The 6,422-nt window shown below is 48.0% G+C and overlaps 1 protein-coding gene across 1 annotated transcript in view; it reads left to right on the forward strand.

Annotated features, from left to right (window-relative positions):
* The first annotated feature begins 3,297 nt into the window (after nt 1–3,297).
* Nucleotides 3,298–6,422, forward strand: part of SH3BP4 (SH3-domain binding protein 4) — a 70,834-nt gene continuing 67,709 nt past the window's right edge. The window contains exon 1 of the mRNA XM_015413946.1: nt 3,298–3,345. The gene's annotated coding sequence lies outside the window, so the exon portion shown is untranslated. The remainder of the gene's footprint in view (nt 3,346–6,422) is intronic.

Consider the following 6,422-nt stretch of genomic DNA (forward strand, 5'->3'; position numbering starts at 1 on the left):
GGGAGCGGGGGGGGGGGGGGGCGAGCCTCGCCGGTGGCTCGCCGTCTCTCTGCTGGGAGCGCAACTGGGCGTCCACCCCCCACCTCTCCAGACGCGCCCACCCGGCAGGAGCCGCCTCGCCCCATTAAAGGCGAAGTTCTGGGAACTGGGGCCGCGGTGGCGACCGTGTCATTTCTCGAGAGGAAGCCCCCCCCCCCTCCTTGGAGGTATTTGCGGGGAAGCGTGCGGCGGGGCTTGGGAAAGAAGGCGGGGATCCCGGCTCGTTGGGTTGCTAACTCCCCCGCCTCCCGCTTTGGGCTTGAGGCTCAAAGTTAAGTCGCTTGTTACAGGGAGGCTATCCGGGGCGGGTCGTGGAGAACGGGGTGGTGGTGGTAACCACGGAAGGGAAGGGGAGTTTCGTGATGCGTTTACCCCCCAGGAAAAGTGGTCACGGACGATCCGCGTCAAACTGCCTCCGAAATATTGTAATCTGGATCAGCTGAAAACGTTAGTTTTTTTTTTTTTAAGTGTATCACATTTACAAAGCACTTTCTGTTCCTGATTGGAATATTTACGATAAGCTTTTGCCTGCTTAAAATAAGTAAACATAGAACTAGACCATCTGGCAAAAATGTAGGAGAGAGAATCCTCAAACGCAACACACATTCTCTGTGTTTAGTTTCAAATGCTAAGGAAAAAACCTAGAAGGCCAAGTAAGGTGGTGTCGGTTGTCCAATTTCCCGAGGCTGAAAGCGTGGCAAACTTTTATTCGGCGGCTCCTCTTTACACGCAGTAAGACTGTTTTAAATATTTGAGGTCTGTTTATAAAGCAAAGGTGCCACGTTCAGGTTAGCTGAAGAAACCAGTTGTGATACGGGCATGTTGAGGACCGAAAAATGTCCAGCGATTTCCGAAGGACGGGAATCGCAGGCCAAGTTTTTGGCTCAGAACACAGAGCCGAAGGCATCTTGGCTGGGCCACTGGCAAGGAGTCTAAGCAGAGGTCGGCTCTGTTGTTTTTGCACTCCTCTTACTGTGTTCCAGCCCTTTCCTCCCACGTCGCCTGTTCGTTCCCTAGAGCTGTGGTTTCGAGAGAGCATTCCCTTGGCATTCTCTCAGAAAACAAATAACCGGGAGAGAGGGGCTTTTAAAGCAACAGATCTTAGAGAGGGCCAGGTCGAGAGTCACCTGCCCAAGCCATGGAAATGCATAAAATCAAGAGGTGTGTCCCCTTAATGCAAGCTCGTGCCAGGTCTGATGGTGCATTTGCTAGGGCTAACGCTAGGTTGCAAGGGCTAGCGTGCTTGAGTGCCCTGGGCAGCAATTGGGCATGGTTACCTAGTTGAACCAACCGTGCTCATATGGATGCCAACTTACACCTCATCTCCAAACTAAAGAGATCAGTTCCCCTGGAGAAATTGGCTGCTTTGGAGGGTGGACTGTAAGGGATTGTACCCCACTGAAGCCTCTGCCCCCCCCATCCATTCCCCAAATCTCCAGGAGTTTCCCAGCCTAGAGCTGGAAACTCTACCCCCACCAGTGTTCCCTCTAAGCTGAGTTAGTGTGAGCTAGCTCACAGGTTTTTAGCCTCCGGCTCACAAATTTTCATCTTAGCTCAGGAAGGAGGGCTCCAGAGCAAACTAATTTATGCAGCAGCCAAATCGCTGGCTCACAACTTTAATGCCAGTAGCTCACGAAGTAGAATTTTTGCTCACAAGACTCCGCGGCTTAGAGGGAGCATTCCCACCAATGGCCAGCGGGGACCTGGCAGCCCTGCTGGTCATAGAAGTGATGGTTTGAACTCTAGAAGAAACCGGGCATTTTGTCCCTTACTGCCAACCAATGTTCCCTGTAAGCTGTGGGATTGGGTGAGCAAAAGTTCTACTTTGTGGGCTACTGGCATTAAAGTTGTGAGCGAGCGATTTGGCTCCTGCATCAATTAGTCTGCTCTGGAGCCCTCCTTCCTGAGCTAAGACGAAAATCTCTGAGCTGGAGGCTAAAAAAACTGTGAGCTAGCTCACACTAACTCAGCTTAGAGGGAACATTGCAACCCGGCTGCCAACCCACTCTGTTGGAGATTCCCCCTGTAGCCTATCCAGCCAGCAGACTGTGTGGTGTGTGGGTGTGTGTGAAGGGGGTAATTAATCTCCACTAAGTGATCTTGAGAGTTCCCTGAGTTTTACCAATTCCAGGTTGTAGAATTCCTGGCGATCTGGTGGTAGAGCCTGGGGAGTTTGGAGAGGGGGAAGCCGCAATGCCATAAAGTCCACCCTCCAAAGCAGCCATTGGCAACAGGAGGATTGATCTCTTGTCGTCTGGAGATCAGTTGCAATTCCGGGAGATCTCTGGTCTCCGCCTGGAGGTGGCAACCCTAGATCTCCCCTTGAGCCTATTTCGTTGGATTAAACGTGTGGGGTTCAGAGCACAGCATCCTGCAACTGCAGTTCTGTGCCAACAGGGGCTTCTCGGTGGTGGCTTTCCCCAGTGGACAAATGCAGGATCATGTGGTAACAGGGTTGTGATTCTGCCACAGTTGCTTGACTTGACACTAGGCTGGTGCTCTCCTCGCCTCTTAATAGGTATGTAGAATATGACCGTCAGGCAATGTTTCTGCGTCCGTTCCTTCCAGCAGAATCTTGCGTGATTGTGAAATGGAGGCCTTGAACTGTGGAACAGAAACAGTTCCATTAGAGGGAACATTGCAAGTGCCAACCCACTCTGTTGGAGATTCCCCCTGTAGCCTTTCCAGCCAGCAGACTGTGTGTGTGGGTGTGTGTGAAGGGGGTAATTAATCTCCACTAAGTATTCTTGAGAGTTCCCTGAGTTTTACCAATTCCAGGTTGTAGAATTCCTGGCGATCTGGTGGTAGAGCCTGGGGAGTTTGGAGAGGGGGAAGCCGCAATGCCATAAAGTCCACCCTCCAAAGCAGCCATTGGCAACAGGAGGATTGATCGCTTGTCGTCTGGAGATCAGTTGCAATTCCGGGAGATCTCTGGTCTCCGCCTGGAGGTGGCAACCCTAGATCTCCCCTTGAGCCTATTTCGTTGGATTAAACGTGTGGGGTTCAGAGCACAGCATCCTGCAACTGCAGTTCTGTGCCAACAGGGGCTTCTCGGTGGTGGCTTTCCCCAGTGGACAAATGCAGGATCATGTGGTAACAGGGTTGTGATTCTGCCACAGTTGCTTGACTTGACACTAGGCTGGTGCTCTCCTTGCCTTTTAATAGGTATGTAGAATATGACCGTCAGGCAATGTTTCTGCGTCCGTTCCTTCCAGCAGAATCTTGCGTGATTGTGAAATGGAGGCCTTGAACTGTGGAACAGAAACAGTTCCAGCGAAACCTACACAGGACTGCAAATGACCTCTGGTAGGGAGGAAGGGGATGTTGTGATCATCAGTTAGATTGAAAGATCTATCCTGAGAGCTCATATTTTTGAAAACTGTATTTAACAGTGTTCCCTCTAAGCTGAGTTAGTGTGAGCTAGCTCACAGGTTTTTTATCCTCTGGCTCACACATTGTTGACTTATCTCAGGAAGGATAGCTCGGGAGCAAACGAATTTATGCAGTAGCCAAATGGGTTGCTTACAGCTTTAAGGCCAGTAGCTCATAAAGCAGAATTTTCGCTCACAAGACTCCATAGCTTAGAGGGAGCATTGTTTAGTAATAGTTTTCTTTCATTGAGCTAATAATTGTTTATATTTAAGGTTTTGTTCTTTTTAATTCCTTGGCATTATACCTTTAGCTGCAATGCAATTTTAAATATATGGTTAGAAAATTGCTTTTAAAAAATTCTGTTAATTTATGAATGGGTTCAGTAACTAATGGTAAATGATTGGTGTGGGGGGGAAATTCAGCAGTGAGAGAATTATTACTCTGGAGTTGGGAGGTAGAGCTAGGGATCCGACTGATTCAAAAATGTGGTCACTTAAGAGCTCCCGTCTCTAGTTCCAGCTCCTGCCAACCTAGCAGTTCGAAAGCAAGAAATTGCAAGTAGATAAATAGGTACCACTTCAGTGGGAAGGTAACAGCGTTCCATGCGCCTTGGTGTTTAGTCATGCCGGCCACATGACCACGGAAACATCTTTGGACAGTGCTGGCTCTTCGGCTTTGAAATGGAGATGAGCACCGCAACCCTAGAGTCGGATTCGACTGGCTTTCGAGCAAGGGAACTTTTACCTTTAAGACTTCATTAGTGTGAGAAAGAAGATACATAAATTATCAGTTGTTTCGTTATTTATGCTAATTTCAAATATTAGTTAGCTTATTGCAAAACAATGAAACAAGCTTTAAGCATTATAATGAATTACGAGAGCTTTCTGCAAAGTTGGACAGGGTTTCTATAAGTGTGAAACGTCTATTGGTTTGGGTTTTTATCTGGCAACAGCAGGTCATTCCGCGATGTCAAAATTACAAAATGAAATTAAAACAAAAGTCAGTTTTCAAAGGAAGTTGTGTCAAGTAGGAAGCATACCAGTTCTTCCTGGGAGATGTCTTCTGTCACAGTAAGTGGCTGTTAGCAGAAGCTTTGCCGAGGACCGCTGCATGCCTATGGGGCAATCAGTCCTTATTAATGGATGATGCCATAATGGCAAGTAATCTACTGCCTATAATGTAGCATTCTTGGCTTCATGGAATTTTGTGAGGTTTTAATTGCAGAGAATGGACAATATATTGCAGAGAATGGACAACTGTGCCAGCCACAGCTAGGGCAATTGTGTGTGTGTGTGTGTGTGTGTGTGTGTGTGTGTGTGTGTGTGTGTGTGAGAGAGAGAGAGAGAGAGAGAGAGAGAGAGAGCAAGCAAATGGGAGAAGATCAGGAGCTGAGGAATGGGAAGGAAGGAAGGAAGGAACAAGTTAATTGTCTCCCCAACTTGTTGACAGTGGGCAAGTCTGCATCTAGCAACCAGGAGGAAAAAGTACAGCTCAAAACCACATTCAAATACCTCGGGGCCACGCCGTATTGACTGCAAAGTCACCCCTGAACGGTCATAAATCTATGCAGAAGGTACCATAAAACCTAATGATCAAAGAAAGTGAAAGCGGCACGGAGTGTAGAGGCTACCATAAAAATCCGATGGGCAAAGGAAGTGAAAGCAGCATGCAATGAAGAGGGGGATTTCTGTTCCAACATGGGTTTCGTAAAACAGTGGAGGGAAAAGCCAGTGCAGAATCAGCCTAAAAATTCTCTGGAATTGAAGCTCTACTTGTGTACTGTTGCCTGTGGACAGTAACTTTCACCTGAAAATCTCTGTGTTGTTAAAAAAAAAAAGAGAGAGGGTGTCAGGCTTTATCCCTTCACATTTTTTTTTAAAGTTCCATTTTATGCTCCAGTGGTTACCCAAAGTGGCTTAGAACATTGTTCACCCTTCCATTTTCCACTGTGAGGTAGGTAGGCTGAGGGAACGTGACAGGCCCAAGGCCACTCTGTGAGCTCCCGTGGCAGAGCAGGGAATTTGAACTCAGGCCTCCCAGGATCCTAGCCCTACGCTCTAACCACTGCACCGTGCTGGCTCTCCGACATCCGACTTTTTAGATGTATCGCTTTGCTGTTATCGCACACAGGTCTGACTTACTTGCACAGATGCCTTTTAAAAGGGCCAGACCTTTTCTGCTTTGTAGAGTTTTGCACCATATTCTCAAATACAGGCAGAAGTAGGTGAAATTCCCTCACATTATTTTCAGCGATTCAAGAGCAGGGTGGTTGGTCTTTCTGCAGGTGGGCCAGTGCAGTTTTCTTCCTTGCCCGGACAAATCGTGTTCCCAGTGCGGTTGTTTTCTAGAATCGTCCGCAATGTGAGTCAAGTTTTATGCACCTATGAATGGGCAAGATTGACCTAGATAGAAGCGGGAGGTTTTTCTCTCTCCGATCATGCTTACTCTGTCATTCTCCCGTGCCAGTCTTAATATGCTTCCATTTGACTGTGTTGCTGCCAGCTTGGCTCTCCGTGGGTGGGATTGGGCCTGGGCATGGCGTCCCCCCATCCAAGAGAGAGACAGGAGCCGGTTTACATGCTCGGCAAAAAAAAAATCGGCATTCTTTTCTAATTCTTCTAGCATCTGGCTCACCCTGATTTCCTATTTTGGCTTGCATTGTCTGGGATGTGCATGCCTGCTTTTCCTTTGGTTCCAAGGGGGGAAGAGCAGCTGGACAGACAAAGCACAGCCCAGAGTCACTTTCTGTGGGACTTCTTGGCTCTCTTCTCTTCGTTTCTTTAAGAATTTTTTTTTTTAATGTTACCTTTTTGGAGTAGCTCATGGAGACTTACCGATCAGATTCATTAAAAACTGTTTGTACAAAAACACCCCCTCCCATGCAATAAAAGCAGCCGAAATTCCTGTGGTAATGCTAAATGGGAGGGAAAGTGGCATGTTATAGCCCAGTGGTGGCGAACCTATGGCACGGGTGCCAGAGGTGGCACTCAGAGCCAGTTTGGTGTAGTGGT

Source organism: Gekko japonicus, unplaced genomic scaffold (assembly GCF_001447785.1).
Source record: "Gekko japonicus isolate JY-2015 unplaced genomic scaffold, Gekko_japonicus_V1.1 scaffold1875, whole genome shotgun sequence".
In the NCBI taxonomy this organism is placed as follows: Eukaryota; Metazoa; Chordata; class Lepidosauria; order Squamata; family Gekkonidae; genus Gekko; species Gekko japonicus.